At 41.5% G+C, this 25,416-nt stretch overlaps 1 protein-coding gene and 1 pseudogene across 1 annotated transcript in view; both read right to left on the reverse strand.

The window, feature by feature from the left end:
* CTDSPL (CTD small phosphatase like) overlaps positions 1 to 25,416 on the reverse strand; it is a 113,205-nt gene that overhangs the window by 58,228 nt on the left and 29,561 nt on the right.
* LOC131824374 (non-histone chromosomal protein HMG-14-like) lies at positions 18,876 to 24,778 on the reverse strand (annotated as a pseudogene).

A 25,416-nucleotide genomic window follows, 5' to 3' on the forward strand; every position in this document is an offset into this window, starting at 1 on the left:
CCTACTCGGCTACAGTATGACCTCATCCTAACTAATTATATCTGCAATGACCCTATTTCCAAATAAGGTCACATTCTGAGGTACTGGTGTTAGGACTTCTCCCCATGTCTTTTTGTAGGACACAATTTAATCCACAGCATGCACCATGTGAATAAAGGCAGCACATTTAAAAACCGCTGAAATAATACTAGACTAGGTAATTCAGACTAACCCTCCTGCTGAGAATGAAGAAAGCTAGAAAAATATTTTTAAAATTCTGCTGGAAGCTATGGAGGATTATCAAGCAATGAAGAATAACAAAGCCAAGATTCAGAAGAGGGAAATCTTGAGAGGCAAGCCTGGAATTTCAGGACACTTCCTCCAAGAATGCCTGCTCCTGGAAGAGCTGGCTAAGAGGCTGAAAGGCTCGGCTGTGCTCTGGACGCCTGTGGAACTAGGGGATCTAAAATTAGAGTCCTATTCCCAAAGTGCTACACTCTGAGAGTAAAGGTGAGCCACAAGCAGACTGGTCCTCACAGATACAAAGGTCTTCTCAATCCCACTGGATGGCGGTGACAATAGATCACTGGTGCTCTGGGTCCTGCCAGAAGCAAATATAAATGCTCTTGAAAGTTAGATAACATCACTGAAGGTCTCAAGTTATTTCTGTCAACTTTTCATCTCTGATGGTTAGCAGTCCATCAAAAGTAACCAGGTATAGGAGGAGGATATAAGACAATATGAATGGATACTGAATAAAACAACAGGCAATAGAAACAGACTCACAGGGGCTAAAAATAAAAGTGCTATCAGACATAGAATTTTTTTTTAAACTATGCTGAATATGTTCAAAGATAAAATTGAGAAGTTTTTTAGGGAACTAGAAAGAAAATAAAAGACAAAAACCTAGAGAAACCCTGGAATTTAAAAACAAAATAACTCACATTAACAATTCAATAGATGTGGGGTCCCTGGGTCATGCACTTGGTTGAGTCTCTGATTCTTGGTTTTTGACTCAGGGCATAATCTCAGAGCTCTGGGACTGAGCCCTGCACTGGGCTCCATGCTCAACGTGGAGTCTGCTTCAGGATTCTCCCTCTTCCTCTGAACCTCCCCCTACTCACTTGTACTCTCTCTCTAAAACAAATAAATAAATCTTTAAAAAAATGCAAGAAGTTTACAGGACATTAAAAAAAAAAGTATTCAATAGATGGGTTTAAGAGCAACTCAAACATAGCTTGAAAAGAAAATTAGTGAACTAAGTGATAGATTCAAGAAAATTCCTAGTTTGAAAGAGAGAGACAAAATGATAGAAAATAAAGATGAGGGAGTAAGAGATATAGGGAATGAAGAAGGGATCATAGATATGCAGTTACAGTCACAGGACAGGAAGAAAAGAACCATGCAGAAGAAGAGCCAAAAATTTTTAAAACTGAAAAAAAGACATCAAGCACAGATAAAATATCTTATATGGATAAACCCCACACAGGATGAATGAAAAGAAGCCATACCTAAGCACCTCACAGTAAACTGCTGTGCACCAAGGACAAATGAAAATCCTAAACCAGCCAGTGGGAAAAAAGACAGCGACTCATCAAGGGACTTAAATATGATGGACAGTTGATTTCATAATGAAAATACTGAAAGCCAAAAGGCACTGGAATATTGTCAAAGTACTAAAAGAAAATATCCAAATGTTTAAAGAACAATTAACACCCATTTTGAATAAACTCTTAAGGAAGAAATAACACATATCCTACACAAATTCTTCCAGAGAAGAAAAATGATGGCACTTACCAGTTCATTTTATGAGACAAACTAAACCACAGCAGAGATATTACCAAAGGGTGAAATTATATGCAATCCTTGTCAGGAGCAAAGATGTTAAAAATCCTGAACAAAATATTCAAAAATGGACCCAGCAACATATAAAAATGATAATACATCACAAGCAAATGGGTTTAATGCAGGAATACAATTCATCACATTAACAGGATAAAGGAGAAAAATATCATAGAGTCAGAAAAATAATTTGATGAAATTCAATAACCATTTAGGATAAAAATCCTTGCACACCAGGACTAGATAAGGACTTCCTGAATCTGATAAATTATATTTATAACTAACTGTAGCACTCATCATACTTGGTGAAATGTTGAAAGCTTCCTACAGAGATCAAGGATAAGACTAGGATGGCTGAATCACAACCTCTATCTAACATCATACTGCAAAAAAGGAGGTGTAAGAAAGAGGGGGAAAAAAAAAAAACAACAACTCATTCACAGATTCTTTTGATTGTGTGCATAGAAAATCCAAAAGAATCTTTGGATAAATTTCTAGAATCAATTTTTTGGGAGATATAAAGTCAGTTTGAAAATCTCTCATGTTTCTAAATAAATATTTAGATTTACATTTTCTAGATATTTAGAAAAGGAAAAAGAATCGAAAGTTATAATTTACACTAGCATCCAAATAGAAAATATCTGGGAATAAACTATGATACGTAAGATATGCAAGACCTAAAGTACTAGGAAAATTTTTAAATGTTATTTGGAAAAATTTTGAAGTCCATAAAAATGGAGGGACATACCATGTTCATGGTTTTGAAGATTCCATATTGGAAAGATGTCAATTTTTCCTTAGATTCCATGCAGTCTTAGAGAAAACCATAGCAGTTTTTATTTGTTTTATGGAAACTAGAAACAGATAAACTGATTCTAAGATTTAAGTGGAAAAGCAAAGAGCCAGTAATAGACTTGCTCCACTGGATACTGAAACTTATAGAGCAACAGTAACTAAGAAAATGTAATTTTGGCAAAAGAACAGATAAGTAGACTATAGAATAGAAGCCCTGAAACAGTTGCAGGCAGATGTATGTTCCCACACAGAGAGAACAAAGTTGCTAGATTCTTGGAACAATGTTCTTACTCTCTGTAATCCTGGGTAAAGCTCATCCTCTGTGTGGACTTCAGTTTCTTCATCTCTAACACCTATAATCTTGACTGTGTCACAAAAATTCTGATTTGAAATAAAAATAGATTAATAGGCATATCCAGTTTGCAGTGTCTCACTTCCACCCGAAAGCAAGACAATCTTCAGGAAACCATTCCCCCTCTGCTTTCTGGGAAAAAGGAAAAGCAGGGATTATGCCTCCCGTTCTGCCACCTATGTATTTTAGTCTTAAATATTCCAGGCAGTCTGAGTATAAAGGGTATAGGTTGCTGAGGCTTATACTGTTTGCTCATTTAGGAGGCATACTAGGCAGTGGATAAATCAAGTAGACCTTGGTTTTAAAATACTACTTTTCATTTACATGTCTATCAAGTTTTGACTCAAACTATTTAAGCTCTTTGAGTATCAGTTACCCTTACCCATGGAAGGACAGTTACTGTGAAGGTTAAATTGAATAATGCTTGTAATAATGTTAGGAGAGTGTCAGCACAGAGTAAGCATTTATTTTTTTATTTTTATTTTTTTAGATTATTTTATTTTATTTATTTATTTGACAGATGGAGATCACAAGTAGGCAGAGAAGCAGGCAGAGAGAGAGAGGAAGAAGCAGGCTCCCGGCTGAGCAGAGAGCCCGATCCTAGGATCCTGGGATCATGACCTGAGCCAAAGGCAGAGGCTTTAACCCACTGAGCCACCCAGGCGCCCCAGAGTACGCATTTAAAAAGTAGAAGCGAAAGTGAAATAAGCCAGATAAAGACAAAGACCTTATAATTTCACTCATATGTGGAATCTAAAAAATAAAAGAAATGAACAGATATACCACAACAAAAGAAACAGACTCATAAATACAGAGAACAGACTAAAAGTTGCCAGAGGGGAGAGGGTGGGAGGATGGGTAGAATAGGTGAAGGAAGTTAAGAGTTACAAACTTCCAGTTATAAAATAAATAAGTACAGTGTGGTGACAGGTGTTGATTACACTTTTCATCGTCAGTACCGAGTGATATATAGAGCTGTCATATCACTATGTTGTATACCTGAAGCAAAAATGTCAATTATATTTCAATTAACAATAAAATAAATAAAACAAAAGGGGGAAGCTATGGTTGAAAATAGACCAGGGCTGGTGTTAGGGCTATGGTGATGATGAAGACAGAATAACAGAAATAACAAAGCAGACTTGTGAGGGTTTATCACATAGTGCCTAATGTGTAGGTAATGTTTATGAAATATTTGTGGAATGGGAAGGTTACTCATTTACAGGCTCTCACAAACCCTACAAGTAGTTAAGGTTCCTTGTTTGTTAAGTGTCAGACTCCCTTTGAAATGATAACCAGATTCCTAATACATTTCTTTTTCTTTTTTCTTTAAAGATTTTATTTATTTACTTGATAGAGATCACAAGTAGACAGAGAGACAGACAGAGAGAGAAGAGGAAGCAGGCTCCCCGCTGAGCAGAGAGCCTGATGTGGGGCTCGATCCCAGGACCCTGAGATCATGATCTGAGCCAAAGGCAGAGGCTTAGCCCACTGAGCCACCCAGGCGCCCCTCCTAATACATTTCTGCCTCTTCCCAGTTATTACTGAACCTGGGCTGGTTCCCATGCTACCCCCTCCCCCAATCAACCCCAATACCTGGCCTCAGCTAACATCTCTTCCCTCCTTCCCACCCTAAACACATGGGAACTCTTCTGCCTCTTGTGGTCAACTGATGCCTCAGTAGCTTGCAGCCTGGCTAACACCCCAGAGATTCCTAATACAAAACCACCCATAAAAGAAGTATTTCCAAACCAACAAGAAGCTAGGTACTACAATGCCCTATTCCAGAAATTACTCTTGAGGCCTGAAAACATCTGCCTGGATGGAAGGAAGGAGTGGTTGGGGTTGACTGCAGAAGGAGCTGGCCTCCCCTCCTCCAGGGGGAGCCACAGTAGTATCCACCTTTCCCTGCTGGTACAGTCATTCTAGACGCCCCCCCAAGACACGATAAATCAAGGTGCTTCAAAGTTACAAATGAATATGCTAAACTGTAATTAACTAAAAAGAGATTTTCCTAATGACAGCTGTTGACTTTTAAGCATTATCAGGGTCCTGCTCCTCCCTTCTCTGCGGAGAGGGTCACACCTGCCACCCAGGTGTTCGGAGCTTCCTGCTTCTTGCTGCTCCCTCACATCTTGCCCTTCCTAGTAAGAGAATCTGAAACCCGTTTTGGAAGTTCACTAAAATGTTAAAGAAAATCTATTTGCCTGCAAAGAAATCCTTATTATTGGCCAAAGGGTTTTCTTGTTGGGTGTTCGGTGGAAAAGTAAGCAAGTAATCTACACCCCAGATCAAGAAGACTCTGTTATTCCTTCATCCCTCAGCCTACCCCGTTCCAGATGCACAGCTCTACCTGCTTCTTACATCTTGCTGCCCCTCTGTGAATTCTCTCCCAGTTCTTGCTGAGTAACAGAAAAGAAGTCATCACTCTACAGCCTCGACTCAGTTCTGAAGTTCTGAGCGCGCTGAAAATTGTTACCAAAAGGGATCTCCCCAAGTCTGTGAAACCCAAAAGGTACTATGCTCTGACTTAGTATTCAGTCATGTCAGCAAAGCACACTGAGGAAAAGTGAATGTAGCAGTGGCCATAACCACATCGAGGGCTCACCCTTTGCTTCGATTTCCTGAGTACAGCAATAAACTGAGTCAGCCCATGATAAACTTGTTTTGAAAGAAGCAAGGGAATGAAGTGACTTAAATTACCTACATACTCACTGTAGGCTCTGCGTCTGTCCTAGCACCCATGAAAGACACAGGACAAAATCACCACCTAACAAAGCCCTACTGACAGTCATAAAGCAGGGCAGAGGCTGGGACTTTGCCTACAGGGCAGGAGCCTTGACCTTGGAACCAGTGGAGCTTGAGAAGAGCTATACCCCACCGTCTCATCTCCCCCAGACATCACAGTCCACATTCACATGTGCTAAGCTCACACCTCTCACAGCGCCCTTGGCCCCCACCCTGCACAATGTAATTCAACCTCTATGTATTTGTCAAGGACAAAAGGACATTGGTTTCAGCAGCAAGCAACTTTTTCCGTGGAAATATAGCCCTAAATTTTATTTTATTTTTTATTTTTTAAAAAGGTTTTATTTATTTATTAGACAGAGAGAGAGAGAGAGAGATCACAAGTCGGCAGAGAGACAGGCAGAGGGGGAGATGTAAGTAGGCTCCCTGCTGAGCAGAGAGCCCGATGTGGGGCTGGATCCCAGGATCCTGAGATCATGTCCTGAGCAGAAAGAAGAGGCTTAACCCACTGAGCCAATAAAAATAAAATATTCGTTCTATTCTATGACCAACTTTTTAGGAATATATCTTCTGTACTCTTGATGCACATTCTTTGCAAGTATTATCTGCTTCAAATAACTGAGAAATTTCATCAAATTACCTCTATACTGAACTTCCAGATCTCTGAAGAGAAGAATATAGTCCAGCCTCTGAGAACCATAGATTCAAAGGGAATTCAACAAGTAAAATCTTAGGGCCTTATGCAAACTGTTGTAGGGTCACTCTATCTGTGACCTAGATTTGTGCTAATACTTGTGCTAGAATTGTGCTAAGAATTGTGCTAGAATACTTGGCCTAGCATTGTGCTAATACTTTATTCACACTACTTCATTTACCCTTCATAGCAACCCTACAAAGCAGTTACTATTATTCTCCCATTTTAGAGATAGGGACACTGAAGCACGCAGAGGGTAAGTCACTGGCTCAAAGTCACACACAGGGGGGCTGGGATTTGAATCCTGTTCATGACTTAACCACCCTTCCCAGAATATGAAGAGAATGGGAAGGTGTGGTGCATTCACTTTGTGGGGAATTAAAGTTTAATGTTTAATCACCATATAACTGAAATCCATTGGCATTAGAACCTGGGCACCACAGTTCTGAATTCCAAGCAATGGAGACTTGCCATTCCTTCCTTTATTCCCTCCCCACACATGGGACTTGGTGTCGAGCCTGCTCAAATGATCAGGATCACAGAGCCCCTGGTGAGAAGGGCCAGGCTTTCCCACTGCAGGAGGAATTAGAGAACCTAGGTTACCCATCCAGGACTATTCCTTTCCCTCCTACTGCTGACTGAGAGAACACAGCTATACCAGGACAAACAGGAAGCTGGTAATCCGATAGGCCAGAACAATAACCCTCTTGTTCAGACCCACTGGAGGGGCACAGCAACTAACCCGAGTCCCTGGACCTCCTGCCTGGAAGGAAACAGGGGGCCCCTGGGGCAGGGTTGGGCACGCCACAGGCAGTCCTGGGTAAGAACCGCAGCTTGTTTCTCCTGACCAGCCGCTCAGCGCCCCCTTAGCAGCCTGCTCAGCCCTAGGATCTGGAGGGCAAGGAGCAGGAAGAGGATTCCTGTTTACTGGGAAAATCCACCATGCCAGTGTTTGTTCATAAGCCCAGCCAGTCCCACAGGTTGAAGGTGGGTCATAATTTCCATGGCAGAAGTGAAGACAGAGAGGCTCAGAACGCTTGAGTGATCTGCCCAGCCAGGACATCACAGTCAGGTACTGAACCGTCATTTTATCTGCCTATAAAGCCCTTGATTCAGTGCATTTTTCATTATGCCTTGCTGTAAAATTTCTTTCTCAAATTTAACCAACAGTATCTTGATTTTTATCTGGCTAACAAAATAAACAAAAAACACCAATGAATCAGTATCAGATTCTTTAAAGAAAAACATTTTATATAAAAATTTTTTTTTAACATTTTAAAGGGAAAATGAAAAACAGTTGCAGAATCATGACAACTACTAAACACTGGGTAAGGATTGGGTACAAATTGAAAAGAAAAGTCCAAAACCACCCAAATAGTAATATAAACAAATGTACTAATCTCAAACTTAGAAAAATTTCAATATCTTTATTAATCAAAGAAACACAAAAATAAAATCAATGCATGTGAACTATTAAATTGGCAATAAAGAACTTTTAAACACCATGTTGCTAAAAGAATGTATTACTGTTGTAAGTGCAATTGCTACTATCCTTTTTGAAAGCAATTTAGTAATTTGTATCAAAGGTACAGATGCTTTTTGTATACTCTTTCACCTAGTAATTCCATTTCCTGAATCTACCCTAAGGGACTTATTTAAAATATGAAGAGGTTACATGCAGCGTTTTCTGCATTACTTATATGTTGGGGATAAGTGGAAAGCAGCTTAAATGTCATTCTAGTAAGTGTTGGTATATTCAGTCAATAGAGTATTACATGGCCATTAAAAATGATGCTGACAGTCCATGTAGCAAAATGGAAAAATATTGTTAAATGCAACATTAAGGGAAGATAACTAGGATAAGGATGTAAAGTGTAATTTATGTAAAAAGGGAATATGTAGACATGGGATATCACTTCTGCAGAAAAAAAAATTACCCATAAGAGATTAAAAGTAAACACATCAAAAGGAGAAAGCAGGGTGTATTGCTCAAAATATTTTATGAAGGCTCTTCTGATAAGTTTACATGCATTTGCTATATCTTCTACTTTCCCTAAGGGATTTTTTTTTTTAACAAAAGAGAACCATATTTGGAATAGTCTTGCCTGCTGTGATGGACCTTGGCCCACTTGGGGGGCACTGCCAGAAGTGAGCCTGAGGGGCGGCTCACAGCATCCTTCCCTTCGTGTGGTTTCTACACAGCTTTCGTGCCGTGTCTGTGCTCTCACCCTACACAGATTACTTTTGTACCATTAACGTTACACTGTGGTTCAGGGGCTACAATGAGGGCTATGGGGGAAGACCATTCAAACCTAACAGTAAAACCCTTTTTAGGTTTCTTTTAAAACCTAAAAGATAAAGAAAAACTGAGGACTTTCTTTTGGTTTGTTTTATACCTCAGGAGCAGCAGGCTGCATTTGCCATATGCAACAGTTCCTGATTAACACTGTATTACGTATACAAGCAGTTTTTTCCTTTTATGTCTACAGCCCATTTCGGTCCCCCTTGCCCCACAGAGATATTTCCTAATATGCCTGAGGTGTATCCTTATGTCCACAACAGTGCTTACTAAATGTGCAATGGGTGTATCTATGCACCTATTTTTAACTTACTGAAATACTAGTTTGTGCATTTCATTCTTCTTTTTTCCCATTAAGTACTATGCTCTTACCATTCACGCACATTGCTCTGTGCAGAGTACTGAGCTGCTGGGTAATAAATACAGTGAATTGTGTATCCACTAGGGCACTGAATGCCATGGACTCATAGCCTGTCATTTCTTTAGCTCTTCCTGCCTCCCCCAGCTCTGCCACTTGTCTATACATGTGGACTGTATGCATATGGCCTAACAAGAGCGACAGTACCAAGTGAATATGATAATTCTTTAAGCCCCTTTATAATTTTTTAAAGAAAAAAACTGGACTTGAAATATGTAGTCTACAAGCAGGTATTTTTCTTGTATGCCAAGAAGTCTCTGTGATAACTTTGATATTTAAAAATGTATAAATAAAATATATTCAAATCCTTTATCCTCTCTTAGAACTATTTTGAAGCAGCTGCTTTTGGAAGGGCCATAACTAGTCACCTAAGACTGCTAAGGCCGGGATCTGAATTCCAGGAATGTCAGAAAGCTGCTCTTTCTGTCTGATGACATGATTCTGTAATCTGGTATCTCTGAGGTCACACTTTGATCCTGAAATTGACACTCTGGGAGCCACGTATGTCTCAGCAAGTGCACATAGCAGGACACAATGAATGAAGGCAGGTTTCTGGCCAGGACGGAAGCAGGGGTAATGTCCCACTGGGCTCTGTGCCCTGCCTGTGACCCCTACCACAATAAAAGCTGTTTATGACTACAATCCTCTTTAGTCCTGAACTTGATGTTCATCAAAGCGGTTTCCCACAGACTTCCTCCTTTGCACCTCTTAACAGTCATGTGCAGGCCAGGGAAGGCGTTACCAACTCCAGGTTAGAAGGAAAGGTGCTGAGGCTCAGAGGGGGAAGTCACTTGCTCAAAGTCACAGAGGCAGCAAGGGGTAGGAGGGACAGTCCTACCTCAAATGGTGTGAGCCGCCCTTAGGGAAAGGTGGGGAAAGTCCACCACTGACCACAGAGGAAGAGCACGCCCGTGTATTCTTTGAAAATCAGGGTTCTAACAGCCTATGCCTACCAAGGCACAGGTGATTCTTATCCTAGTGACTTTGTGCTCTAGAGATCATGTTTCTACCAGTCCCTCCCTCCCCTGATCCTGGTGAACCATGAAGGGAGGCGTGAGTGAAAAATGGGAGCCCCAAAGGGGCAGCTCCTCCCCTGCAGGCATCTTTTTTCAGAGCTGGAAAAGATCTTAGGAACTGTATCCATCAGGGTTCTGGCAGGAAACAGATGGTACTCTCAAACTGGGTAATTTGAGGAGAGTTTAATAAAAGGGCCATTTATAAAGGGTGGGCAGGGACTAGGGGAACCACATTGTAGTGTTCTGGGACCCGTAACAGTGCCACAGTTACATCCTAAGGACCAAAAGGGTGAGGGAGAAGAGGCTACTGGAACCTTCAGACAGAGTGCCCTGGGGAAAGGGCTACCTGCCAGGAGACAGATACAAGGAGGAGCCAGGAGAATCAATACTTTGGCCCTATTCCTCTGCCACTCCCTGTCCCCTAATGTCCTGTATGATAATTTCCTTATAGGGTAAGAATGCAATAGGGGGCCAGGAAGCAAGGAAGCCCATTCATATAGTCCCTACTGATCAGCTTCCAGAGCACAGGACAGGGTGGAGAAGGCTAGAGAGAGGATCTGCAGCACAAGAACAGACTGACCCAACCCTTTAAATTGAAAGGTACTATACAACTCCCAGGGAAATCAATGGATGAATTGCAGAGCTGGGCTGGGAACTCGATCCCTGGGTGCCAGTCCCGGCTCCTCCACCCTCATTTGACCAGAAGGTGCCTATAAGCATGGCTCAAACCTTAAAAAATAGTAGGCCTTCAAATCAGCTGGAAACTGTATCTTATTTGGAGTTGTATATTCCAAAGCTATTCCTAACTCCTACATGGTTCAGTCTACACTATCTTGGCACTACTCTCCAAATGACTACTTTGTTCACACCTGTGTGCTATACCTTTGACACAGGAGTCAGACTCCCCACAATTTAAAGGGATCAGCTCAGAAGAAAATACCTTGCAGCAGGTACACGCATGCAAACACAAACGGGATAGCACATGTCTGCAGTTCTGTAGTGAAGCCCAGCTGTGGCACAAGAGGGGAAAAAAGATCCTTCCATCCAACCTCCCAGTTCAGACAACCAGGCCCCCAACCTTCAGTGAACTGGCAGAGCACACTCTCACTCTACTTACACAGAAAAATAGCTGTGCATTGACCCATGAGCTGCCCAGGCGTGGAAAAGTCCTCCAGGATATTTTAAAAATCACATGTTCTTCCAAACCTTTTAAAATTTGACTAGAGAAGCGACTGGCTAAAAAAAGAGCAAATGACCGAGATCCTTTTTGGAAGCATTGTCTGAGCTACAAATTCAAAAATTAAAGATCAAAATGTTATTTGACTTTCAATTTCCTTATATATTCTATAAACCTCGCCGTTTTTTTAAAATAAGAAGGGTTCCCAATTCTTTGGATAAGAGACATAGCTCAAGAAAACCATAAAAAGATTATCAATGACTAATCTCACACATATATTAGCATGATACTTCTATAGAAAATTTAAGAACACCAAAGAACTCTTATTTGGCTTCCTAATTTTTATATTCATTCACTCCATCTCTCAGTGTTTCCTGAGCATCTGTGTTTGGAGCTGTGGGCAGGACAAAATGTATTAAGACTCAGAGTGGCAAGTGGGAACCAAATCTCAAAGGAAGGTTCTCCCATTTTCTTCTGTCTCTTGCAGGCAGTGAGGAGGCACTGAGAGCTTCCCAACAGAGGAATAATTAGACTGCGCCATGCTCCGGCAAGTTATGCTAGAAATATATACAGGATGCTGCTGACGACGACGATGATGAGACCCAGAGGCAGGAAGCCTCATGAGGCTGTTGTGCTATTGTAGTCAAGATGCAAGGATGGGCAGAAAAACCACTTTTCCAGATCACAGAACGTGGAGAAGGAAGTGGCAGAAATTTGGATCATGACACAGCAGGGAGATGTGTCCTGGAATGTGGGAATGATGGGGACTCATGGCCATACGTGTTTCCCACATGGAAAGGGTGCTGAGCAGATTGCTGAGGGCTGAGTGCCCAGACAAGGGTGAGCTGTGCCCTTCTTTGTGCCTTGTCTGAGGGTCTGGAGCTCTGCTCTGGCCAGGGACTGGAAGAGGACCTCTCACCCCTGATGGTCAACCCCGATCCCATCTCTTCCAGTGGGTCAGCACTAGGGTGAGCCAATTCTCCCTTGGCATAGCCCTTCACAAACAAAGCTTTTTCTCAGTGTGGGTGAGACAAGTACCCTGGATTTTCCACCTGCTGGAGTGGCCTCTAAAGCTTGAGAGCGTGTGCCTCTCCTTCTTCTCCTGGGTGTCTAAAAAGGGGCTCAGTGAGGACTCTTCCCCAAAGGGAGTTAGTGCTAAACAGCTGAAACAAGAGCCATGACCAGCTTGGCTCTGCTCAGGAATCCAGCTTTCCTCTCTGATTCAAACAAAAATGTCACATAATCAAGTTCAGAGTTTTAGCAGAGGGCCATTTGGCTGGCCGTCTGAAAGGCAGCCAGCCCACGGAGCCAATTTTATTCCACAGAACTGTTCATGCTCAGGAGATTTGCTGTACAGCTCTCTTGCCCTGGACAGGCTGAAGGAGAAGTCCCGGGGCCAGCGAACGTGTGGTAGGGATCTAGTGAGGGAGGGAGGGCCACCCAATACTTTCTGCTGACACTGTTACAGCTTATGCGTGAGCCGCTTCTACAAACCAGTTGCCCAGTGGCAGTGGCTGTGGGAAGCTGGCTGGCAGACCTGGCACCAGCCGGAAACGACTGCATGGACTTGGCAGGAACTCTGCCCAGCAGTGGCAGTGCCCTGACCCGCCGCAGCTTCAAGAGGGATGCAGGGTGAATGAGAGAAAAGGGACAATGGGATTTCTGTCTCAAGAGACTCTGAGCTTGTGCCCAGTTTGCTATGAAGCCGTTGCATGGCCCACAGGGACAGGATCTGGTGGAGGTGTGCCACACCCTCTGCCGATGGTTGGCTTGGACAGCCTTGCACCAACAAGGGCATCCTTGCCTGGCTCTGCCATTCGACCCTCAGGCCCAGATCTCTCTATCTACCAGAAATCACACAAATACCCTACAGCCACTACAGAGGAGATAGAGCCTTATTCATCCATCCTGCAGGTCCCTTCCCCAATCACTGCCCATCACTGACCACAGGGTCTCATGTCTCAGGCTGCCCTGCAAGTCCCCCCACCCCCAACTCCCTGCCCCTACCTCTAGGCAGCCTCACACCTCAGGGTTCAAAGCTATTTTGCGGCAGCAGCAGCAGCTGTAATAACACCAACGAGGAGGCCTCTGGAGTGAGTCACCATTTCAAAGTATGTGCACACACATTCCCTCATTTGTCCTGATAACTGCCTCTCACCTCTGGGTGGCTTGGGACGGAGAGTGCAGCTAACAGCAGCCTGCTTTTCAAACAAGGTCCTCCTCAGGAATGCCAGCAATCTGACCAGTAATAGCCTTTTCCCAAGACCTTTCCTCCCTCTCTTCAGAGAACCCACATTCTCCTCTCTGCCCTGCCGTTAGTAAGCCCATGGCCCAGGTTGGTGCATGGCTCTCCAATGGCCAGGTACAAGGAATCACGCCTGCAACCCCCAACCTACCCTGTCTTAGACTTTATATATATATATTTATATATATAAATAAATAAATATATATATATATATATATATATATATATATATATATTTTAAATTTACTTATTTGACAGACAGAGATCACAAGTGGGCAGAGAGGCAGGCACAGAGGGGGGTAGGGGGAAGCAGGCTCCCTGCTGAGCAGAGAGCCCCATGTGGGGCTTGATCCCAGGACCCTGAGCCGAAGGCAGAGGCTTATCCCACTGAGCCACCCAGGGCCCCTGTCTCACGGTCTTAAGCAAGCCAGCCATCTTTGCCTGGCTCTGGCATTTGACTCTCAGGGCCCAGAGAGGCCCAGCTGGGCCTGTACCTCCCTGTTACTTGACTTCAGGGTAACAGAGTTTCCTGGAACAGAACTCCTGTGCATTTCAAGGTGCATGGTGCCCTGTCCCTATAGTTGTTCAGAGCTTTGTGCCCAAGACTCTGATATAATATATCTGTGGGGGGAGTGGGATCTGTTACCACCTGCCACGCCACAGGTCTCTACCAAGGAAAGAAGCCACAGTGTGTTCTGTGGCTAAAGGGTGACTGGGGACCACTGGAGTGGCCTGGTGTAAGACTCTGCCTGTGATGCTCCTCATGAGTGATGACTGTTTGACCCAAGACATCATCTCTTTGGGGGGGATTTGACTGTGAGACACAGCACTGGCAGCAAGGAAGAAGCTAGGGTGAGACAGTAGAGAGGGCAGTAGAAGCAAGAGATAAATGTAGCAAAGAGCCCAGTTTTGCATGCCTGGGAGAATCCCCAGGGTAAGGAGCCCTGGAAGCCCAGTTCTAAAGTGATGGTCAGACAGTAGGTACTTAGAGTTCCTGGTACATCCTGAGTGATGAGGTGTTAGGGGGCCTGCTGGGAAGTACAGAGGCCCTGGGTGAATGGAGTGTATGTGGCTGGGACCCAGGCCTGAGGGTTCCCCTTGTCCCAAGGAGCTCCCATATGCTGACACACCTCCTAGAGGTTGAAAAAGCCCGACTAGAATAGGAAGGAATTCTTACCAGAGGAACAACTGAGCTTCCAAGATATTAAATGACTTGCTGATACAGCCACTGATGCCAGCTCACCCATCAAACATCCCCCTGCCTCCCTTTCCAACAGAACACTGACCTCTTTAGGGACAGCAGTGCGTGCAGCTGAAACTTCTCCCAAAGAGCCCCTTACACCTAAGTGGCCACATAACAACTTCTGGCCAATCAGACATAAGCGAGCATTTAGGAAAAAGCTTCTGCCTTCCTGATGGAGCAACTGGCCCTGCTTTCTGCCCTACTTCTCCTTCCTGCTTCAGATGTAGCAGCCATCTGCCACCATGAGGAGGAAAGCCACGTGCCAGGAACAGCACAGGTAGGAAGGAAAGAGACTGAGTCCCTGATGACACTGTGTGAGCCCTGGACTGGCTCCTTTCAGGATTCTCATTGTGCCTGAGAAATAACTACTTACCTTTTTTTTTTCTAAAGATTTTATTTATTTATTTGACAGAGAGAGAGATCATAAGTAGGCAGAGAGGTAGGCAGAGAGAGAAGAGAAAGCAGGCTCCCCACCCACCAGAGAGCCAGATGCGGGGCTCGATCCCAGGACGCTGAGATCATGACCTGAGCCGAAGGCAGAGGCTTAACCCACTGAGCCACCCAGGTGCCCCACTACTTACTTATTTAAGCCACTCTTGGTTGGGTTTTCTGAGTTTTGCAGCTAAATGCATTCCTGACTGATACATCTGCCAAGTCATAGAGCTACTGGTAAATGGTGGGACTGGGCTCCAAACACTCTGTATATTCTCAGAGCCTATCTTGCTTGTTTTCCAGGGGGCAGCAATACTTCTTGCTCTCAGAACAAAGGGTCTGCAAATTCAATAACATGATGTATGTAAAGCACTTCACACATCAAAGCAGATACCCAATAAATATTAGCTACTGTTGTTGTTGTTGTTGTTGTTGTTGTTATTAGGCCAAGTAGGCTCCAAGCCATTTCAAGCTCCTCTGTTTTAGTATCTATGACCACAGCCATCTGGGAGCCCATTAAAAGGCATTCTTTCTGAGAAAAAGAGAGTGAGGAAGGGTTAGGTCCTTGGGCCTACCAGGGCTACTGGGAACAGGGGGGTTGTACCCTGGGATGGACTCCCATTCCCAGAGCCTGCCTGTCCCCTGGGAAGGGCAGCATATATACAGAGTGGCTCCTGCCATCATCAGTGAATTGGAAGACTCCCATTCTGTTCCTTCAGTCTGGACCCAGCATCCACAGAAAGCCAGACAAAGGCCCTGACAAGGCTCAGTTAGGGTTATCAGGCACCCTGGCAAACCTAAGCATTTCTCTTCCTTCCCCAGACACAGAAGTGTATCTCCGGCAACCAAGGATATTGTTGCTTTTACAACAGAACATTGGAAACAATCTAAAAGTCTAAGAGCAAGGTACTTTTAAAAATTAACATATAATGTATTATTAGCCCCAGGGATGCAGGTCTGTGAATCGCCAGGTTTACACACTTCACAGCACTCACCATAGCACAAACCTTCCCCGGTATCCATATTCTCACCACCCTCTCCCTAGCCTCCTCCCCCCAGCAATCCTCAGTTTGTTTTGTGAGATTCAGAGTCTCTTATGGTTTGTCTCCCTCCTGATCCCATCTTGTTTCATTTATTCCTTTCCTACCCCCCAAGCCCCACATGTTGCATCTGCGAGGTACTATTTTAAAAAGTGATGCTATGTCCACAGAAGAGATTGACTATTCTATAGTCATTAAATATGATATTCTCTAAGGGTTTTTATAATTTGAGAAAAATTCTCATGTGAAAAATAGCTGACATATTAAGCTATCCATGTGCTATACTTCCCATGATCCCCTTATGACATTATACATGCACATATGTAAGAGAAAGTCAAAAGGCAAAGAGAGTAATAAAAAAGCTAGCAACAATTAATGCCTTTAAGTTGTGGCATTATGCATGACTTTTTTGTCTCTACATTTTGTATGTTTTCTATGATTTCTGTAGTTTCTTTTATAACCACAAGAAAAATTGTTTTAAATAAATTGAAGAAAGGGGAAAGCGTATTAGTGACTGAAGTTGTGATATTGTTATTACTATTTGGACAGGATATCTGGCTTTAAAACATGCTATTTGCCAATAGCCAGAAAGCAGATATTTCAGTGAAATACTTTTAAAATGGAAGAGAGTCTCTGATGTGGTATTCCTCATTTCCCAGCAAAAGAAAAACACCACCCCCCTTAATTGGGGCCTGGGTCTAGAGGCACATCCCTTACTCATTTGAAGCAGCTCTGATCTGAGACCCCTCTCTCTGGGGATCCCTGAGAGAAGACCCTCCCTGTAAAAGACCATCTCTGCCAAGTTCACAGAGCATAGATAGATAACTGAGACACCTGGAGAGAGATAGTCTGGTGTTCTGATGAGGTCAGGATTTGGTTTCTCTCCCCCTTAAGATGTAAAGTGAATGGATGCTAAGAAAACCACCACAGCCATGGCAAATTTATTAGTGCTCTGGGTGCTCTGGGCTACCTTTCTTTCTCTTTTTCTTCCCGAGGAGTTTGTGTTCCCACACCACACAACTTTCTCAGCCTATCTTTTCTTTTCTCACATGAAACGCTTGAACCCAGCGGTCTGGAGGAAAGAGTATCTCTGTTATCTTTCCTTCACACTTGACACAGCAGGTGTCCACCTGGACCTGGATACTTAGAGATGGAAAGTTAATTTTTCATCATGCATCTAATGATTCAATATATATTTTAGGGGACTCTGATCTTTGGGACCAAAGAGCAGAAGACATCAGATACAATAATAAAACCATGAATAAAAACTCACGTGGTTAAAGATACTCTTTTCATCCAAAGAAATTGTGTTGTTCCACACAGTTTTAAGATTCCATTTCCTTACACTCAGGAATTACCAGAATGCTGTAAGCATTCTGTGAGGAGTCTCACAGATTATTCAGACGCATCCGTGACAGATGCACAACTCCCAGATTCCCATGAAGTGTTTTAAGTTTTCCCCGATAACCCTCATCTGGCTTGACATCACGACATCAGTGATTTTTTCAGAATGTGAAAGTTCAACAGCTTGAAATGTTAAAACTCTGTAAAAAGCAGCATTATCACCCAGCAACAGCTCAGAGGTCTGACACTTGAATACAGGATTTGTAATATATCTAACAGTACAATCCAGACTTGATGAAGAAAGAATTGGCTAAGAGAGTACAATAATATTGCAAGAGGAAATATTTACTCTGTTTGAGCAACAACTTTTTCAAGCAGCCACAAGATCACAGACTGTTGAAACTGGAAGGGCCATGGAGATCCTCTAATCTAATTTCTTCAAATCGAAGCTAGGGCCTGGGCACCCCTCCGAGGGAGCACATGACTACAACAAAGCCTTACAGTGAGGAAGGGGTCAGGGATCCCATCTGGGCTTCCAGTGTTCCTAGGTACTACTAAGTAACATTTATGTTAAAGCATCTGTCTCCTGGCCTGGGGCAAAGACACAATGTCTCCCACCTATCTATTGAATAAAATCCAAACCTGGTTTTTAGGGCCCTGGTCTCACCTTTCTACCTTTATTCCACACTCTCCCAACACCTGCACAGGCTCCCTTCTGCACCTGGGATACCATCTCCCCTGCTGAGGCCTTCTGTCCATTGGTATTCAATATATCCCCTGCTTCATGCAGCCACCACGGTTCCTCCAACCTAAAAATGCTCATTCCCCTGAACAACTACACCAGCTTGTCCCTATTGCTAATCGAGAATGTATCATATTCTGTACTCTATTATTGGTATGTTTGTTTTATATCCTTCATCAGATTGCAAGTTTCCAGAAGACAGGGAAAATGCTTGATTCATATTAATTAATTAGTTAATTATTCCGTGGTCCTTTGCTTATTATTAGTGCTTAAGAAACTCAGAACAAATGTTCATACTACATTTTTCTTGTCTCTAAAGGTAGATCCAATAAAAGCTCAATTCACTGCACTGCAGTCATTATTTTTCTCTTGAGGGAAAATTTATACTCAATGAAGTGCCCAAATCTTAAATGTATATACACTGAGTTTACATAAATATATACACCTGAGTTAAAAAATCCCTACTTTGCTGTAAGGAACCACTGTTTTGAGTGCTATCTATATATCTATATATCTAATCAATTTTATCGATCTTTTAAAAGACAAAACATTTGGATTTATGGTTTTTCTCGATTTTTTTTTCTATTTTCCAGTTTACTGACATGCTCTTATCTTTTTTCTTTCATAACTGAGTTTTTATTGGATCAGTAGAAACATTTCAATTTGTATATAATTCTTAACATACGTACTGAAAATCTTAAAAATCATGTAGTTATGATTCTTTTCTAAAAGTTATTCCAGTGACCTTCCAGCTTAAAATTTGAAGGCACATTTTCCTTAACAGTATGTCAAGTATCAGTATCTTCAAATGTTAATACACTATCATCTGTTAAGTCATGTGAATTTACAATTTAATATCACATACACTACATTCTCAAATTTTCAATCTTGCACAGCACATTAACAAGTTACTAGGAAAATTGGACTACCAGACCAAGATGTTACAGAGTGCACAAAATTCTGACAGGGAGAGCCAAGATCAAGGAGTGGTTTTCTTTAGGAAACAATTCTACCAAAACCAACATGCAAATAGAAGTAATTTAAAATGCTCAAGATATATTAAATTCACAAATGACTCCAAAATGCCATTTAGTATGCTTGGTATTATAGGATATAAGAACTACCCCATCTATGGAAAGTTGAGCTAACACACAAGACAATCAAAACCTCCCATATTCAATATCTCACTATTCTTTGGTTGTACCAAAAAATGAACAACCAACAAATGATTTCACCTCTGATTGAAAAGCATTTACCCTTAAAAAATAGGATGAGGGCGCCTGGGTAACTCAGTGGGTTAAAGCCTCTGCCTTTGACTACTGGGTATTTATTCTAAAGATACAAACGTAGTGATCCGAAGGGGCAGGTGCACCCGAATGTTTATAGCAGCAATGTCCACAACAGCCAAATTATGGAAAGAACCTAGATGTCCATCAACAGATGAATGGATAAAGAAGATGTGGTATATATACACAATGGAATACTATGCAGCCATCAAAAGAAATGAAATCTTGCTATTTGTGACGACGTGGATGGAACTCGAGCGTATCACGCTTAGCGAAATAAGTCAAGCGGAGAAAGACAACTATCATATGATCTCCCTGATATGAGGAAGTGGTGATGCAACATGGGGGCTTAAGTGGGTAGGAGAAGAATAAATGAAACAAGATAGGATTGGGAGGGAGACCCATAAGTGACTCTTAATCTCACAAAACAAACTGAGGGTTGCTGGGGGAGGGGGGTTGGGAGAAGGGGAGTGGGGTTATGGACATTGGGGAGGGTATGTGTTTTGGTGAGTGCTGTGAAGTGTGTAAACCTGGAGATTCACAGACCTGTACCCCTGGGGATAAAAATATATGTTTATAAAAAATTAAAAATTAAAAATTAAAAAAAAAAAAAAGCCTCTGCCTTTGGCTCAAGACATGATCCCAGGGTCTGGGGATTGAGCCCCGCATCAGGCACTCTGCTCAGTGGGGAACCTGCTTCCTCTCTCTCTCTCTCTCTCTCTCTCTACCTGCCTCTCCGCCTACTTGTGATCTCTCTCTCCATGTCAAAGAAATAAATGAAATCTTAAAAAAAAAAAAAAGGATGAAGTGGGATTCTCTCTTTCTTAAAAATGTTTCTTAAAAATGTCTAGAACTACTACAAAATTGGATTTATGAAACAGTTGATAAAAATATTTCTCTGGATTGTACAAAAAGGGACACGGGGGCACTAATAAGACATTGTATAATGATATTAATCAGATGGCTTCTTTCTCTCTTGTTTCATCAGGGGCTGGACTCTCCTCATTTTTTGTTTCTCTGTTTTCTGCAGGTAAGTTTCTTGGTTAGGTACTTCAGCCTGTTTTCCCTTTACTCCCCTTTTCCCCTCTGTAGGCACCTTTTTGTCTGAAGATTTATCCTCTCCTGCTGCCTTTTTTTGCTTCGATTTCACTTTTGCAGGTGCAGGTTTAGCTGATAACCTCAAAGATCTCTTGGGCTCATCTTTTGCTGCCCCCTGGCAGGAGCGGACCTTCCTCCTGGGCATCATGGTGGGAAGTGGGTGAATGCCTGGTGCCTGTGCCTGTGGGGCCAGGTGTGTGCAGAGCCTTTGTGAAGCTGGGTGGCCTGGCTACTGCTGCTCCTCCCCACTGTTCTTATCTTTTTCATGTCCTTCTTACTACTTATTTTAGATATTTTTCTTAAAAAGAAACCTTCAGTCATTGAGTTTTAGACCTGTCTTTTCTGATATGGTAGCCAATGACCACATGTGGGCATCTAAATTTAAATTAATTTAAATTAATTAAGAACTAAAGCCACATATGATTAGTGGCTATCAGACTTGACAACACAGATACAGAACATTTCCATTGCCACAGAAATTTCTGTTGTACAGTGCATTTAAGATTTTTCTTTCTGAGGTGCCTAGTTGAACCACCAACTCTAGATTTTGGTTCAGGTTATGATCTCAGGGTCATGGGATCAAGCCTCTAGCCAGCCTAGCGCTCAGAAGAGACTGCTTTGGATTTTCTTTCCCCTTCTCCCTCTGCCCCCTCTTCTCTCTCTGGTAAGTAAGTAAATAAATAAAATTTTTAAAAAAATCATTTTATAAAACAAACATTTAAAGCTTTAAAATTTCCTCTAAGTACTACTTTAGCTGTATCCTACAAATTGTGATGTTATATTTTCATTATCATTTAGTTGAACTATTTTTGAATACCCTTGTGATTTTTTCTTTGAAACACAGATTATTTACAAGTGTGTTCCTGAATTTCCAAACATTTGGGGTTTCTCAAGATATATTTCTACTATTGGTTTCTAATTTAATTCGAATGTAATCAGAGGATATACTACTACATTTTTTACATATTCCAAATTTTTAAACTTTATTGAGACTCGTTTTATGGTCCAGCATTTTGACTGATGTGGTAAACATGCTATGTACAACTGAAAAGAACATGCATCCTGTTGCTGAATATAGTATTCTACAAACATCAATCTGGCTTATGTCTTCATCTATGCCTTTTACTGATGTGTGTGTGTGTGTGTGTGTGTGTAACTGATCTATCAGTTGCTGACAGTGGGAAAATCTCCAACTCTGATTGGGTAATTTTTTGTTTCTCCCTTTAATTCTGTGAATTCGTATGTGAGTTGCTACCTGGCATCTTTAGTTGGCTAGTATGAAAAAGAAACTTTGACTAAAAGATTTAACAAAGAAGCTTCTGGTATCTCATTAATATGCTGAAGTATACAATGAACTATGTTGCTTATTTGTTATGTTAACAGTAGTTAACATATTATGTTAACAGTAGTTTACTAAGACCCTAAAAATGACAGTTTCCTCTAGAAGTTCTCAAGTCCCATGTCTTCATCTACTTATAGATATATTTTTCAAATTTGCTAATCTGAACTAATTATAGGAAGGAGAAGTTTGCACTTCAAATGTTGTTTAAAATGTGTGCTTTTGGTTCCACCTCTGGTATGGGCAAGTTAGCTCCTACAGGACCAATTCTCCTAGAAAAAGCTGTACACTCAGACAAAATATAAAAACAATTGCCTGAAGCACTGGAGAAAGACAAAAAATAGGGAAATTCTGCAGGAGGGCTGAGATGTGGGAGAAAGGAAAAGACATAGATGAGGTTCTCAATTTTATAGCTTTTAGCCTGGTTGAAGGCTGTGGTCAGTGCCATGCTGAGTGGCTAAAACTCCAACAGAAAGCATGCAGTTCTTTCAGAGACAGATTTTGGGACCACCACAGCCACTGGAAAGTGAAGAGGGAATCCCAGAAAGAATAGAGCCAGAAAGAGAAAGCCTCAAATTCTGTGTAAAAACTCTGTCCAAATCTCCTAGACATGCATGCATGAGGCAGACTCTCAGCAACCTAGCTAAGGATAAAATAACTGAGCCAAGAACTGAGATGCTTAGCCCAGTGGCCAAGGTTTGTGGTTTTAGTTCAACCAAAGTAATCACTAGCTAAGGCAAAAACCAAAATAAAAAATAACCTCTCTCAACCCTGAGAAACCTCTTCAGAAGAATATAATAGAACCCAGAGTCTCTATAATGCAGTAGTACAATGTTTAGAATACAATATGAAATTATTAAACATACACAGAAATAGGAAAATGCAGCCCACCCTCAAAAAAAAAAAAAAAAAGACAATCAACAGCAATCCCAAGATAACCCAGATGTTGCAATTAGCAGATAAGGATTTTAAAGAAGCTATTATAATTATGCTCAGTGGCATAAAAGAATATATGAAATATACAGAAAATCTTGGCAGAGAAATAGACTATAAAAGAGAACCAAATGGAAGTTCTATAATTTAAAAAAACCTATATACAAAATTTTCCAAAAAAAAATCACTGGTGAACTTAATTGAATGGAAATGATATTGGAAAGTGTCAGTGATCTTGAAGACAGACCAATGGAAATTACCCAATCTGAAGAACAGAGAGAAATAAAAGACTGAATTTAAAAAAAAAAAAAAAAAACACAGAACATCAGACCTGTACAACAATACCAAAAGGTCTATCATAGTGGCCAACAGACACATGAAAAGATGTTCAACATCACTCATCATTAGGAAAACGCAAATCAAAACTACAATGAGATGTTCTTCACACCTGTCAGAATGGCTAAAATCAAAACCACAGAAAACAACTATTGGCAAAGATGTGAAGAAAAAGGAAACTCTTGCACTGCTGATGGGAATGTAAAGTGGTGCAGCCACTACAGAAGACAGTATGGAGTACCTCAGGAGGTTAAAAATAGAATTACCCTATAATCCAGTGATCATACTACTGGGTGTCTACCTGAGAAATTTAAAAAAACACAAATTCAAAGGAATACATGCATCCCTATATTTATAGCAGCATTATTTACAATAGCCAAATTTTAGAAGCAGCTCAAGTGTCCCATCTATAGATGAATGAATATAGAAGAGGCGGTACACATATACAATGGAGGATTATTCAGCCATAAAAAAGAACGAAATATTGCCCTTTGCAATGGTATGAATGGAGCAAGAGCATATAATGTTAAGTGAAATAATGCAGTCAGAGAAAGACAAATACCAGATGATTTCACTCATATGTGGAATTTAAAAAACAAAACAAATGAGCCAAAGAAAGAGAGAGAGATAAACCAAGAAACAGACTCTTAACTACAAACTGAGAGTTACCGGAGGGCAGTTGGGTGGGGAGATGGGTGAAGTAGGTGATGGGGATGAAGGAGTGCACTTGTGATGAGCACCAAGTGTTGTATAGGATTGTTGAACTGCTATATTGTACACCTGAAACTAATAAAACATCGTATGTTAACTATATTGGAATTAAGAGAATAAGCCAGTCTATCATAGGTATAACCATAGCCTCAGAAGGAGAAGAGAGAAAGAATGGGGCAGAAAAATATTTGAAGAAATAATGGCTGAAAATTCTCCAAATTTGGTATAAAACCTAAATTTACAGATTTAAGAAGCTCAATGAACTCTAAGAAGGATAAATAAAACCAAAGATAAAGACAGGAAAATCTTGAAAGCAGCCAGAGAAAAAGGGTAAATTCCATAAAGTCAAAAATGATAGTGACCACTATCATATCCAGTGACCACTGACTTCTCATCAGAAACCAAGGATGCCAGGAGATGGTAAAACAGCATCTGGGTAAAAAATAAAACAAAAAACAAAAAACAAAAAAAACAAAACCAAAACTCAACCCAGAATTCTATATCCAGTGAAAATATTCTTCAGGAATAAAGTGAAGTGAAGATATAGTATATTGATCATATCTTTCAGTTAAAGCTTTCCATTCTACCCTGCAAGTTTGTTAGCTATGCAGCGGTTTGCACACCAATTCACAGCAACTTTAAAACACGTGTTTTAAAATGAACAGTAATCTTTTTAAAAAAGATTATTTATTTATTTATTTGACAGACAAAGATCACAAGTACGCAGAGAAGCAGGCAGAGAGAGAGAGGAGGAAACAGGCTCCCCACCAAGCAGAGAGCCCGATGCGGGGCTCGATCCCAGGACCCTGGGACCATGACCTGAGCCGAAGGCAGAGGCTTTAACCCACTGAGCCACCCAGGCGCCCCTAAAATGAACAGTAATTTTTTTAAAAATCATGTGAAGTGGGCAGGGGAAGATCAACAAAACAACCTGTCCTCAGTTTTTCCTGAAATGGTAAATAGTGGATAAGAAGCTATTTCTACATAATCTGATCTAAGTCTGGGAATCATTTACACTCCACCAAGATTTCCTGGTCTCAACAGTCTCTTTTCCTCCCTCCTTTCCCACAAGTATGCCACTGGGAAAGGAAGCAATGGTTCAATTTATGCCTCTTCACATTATTCAGACCTACAGACAGAATGCAGAACCATTAAAAGCTCACCTACTAAGAGTTCAAAATGAAGGGTGGGCAAGGTATGAGGCACAAGAAAAGAAAACAGGCCAAGGAAGCCTGAAAGGACACATTCAAGTTGGAGAATTAACTGCAAAAGGTTGAGATTGAGTCAATATTTGCATTAGAAATCTCAACCTGAATTAACATGTTTGTTGGACTTATTAGTCCAGAA

Source organism: Mustela lutreola, chromosome 2 (assembly GCF_030435805.1).
Source record: "Mustela lutreola isolate mMusLut2 chromosome 2, mMusLut2.pri, whole genome shotgun sequence".
Lineage (NCBI taxonomy): Eukaryota > Metazoa > Chordata > Mammalia > Carnivora > Mustelidae > Mustela > Mustela lutreola.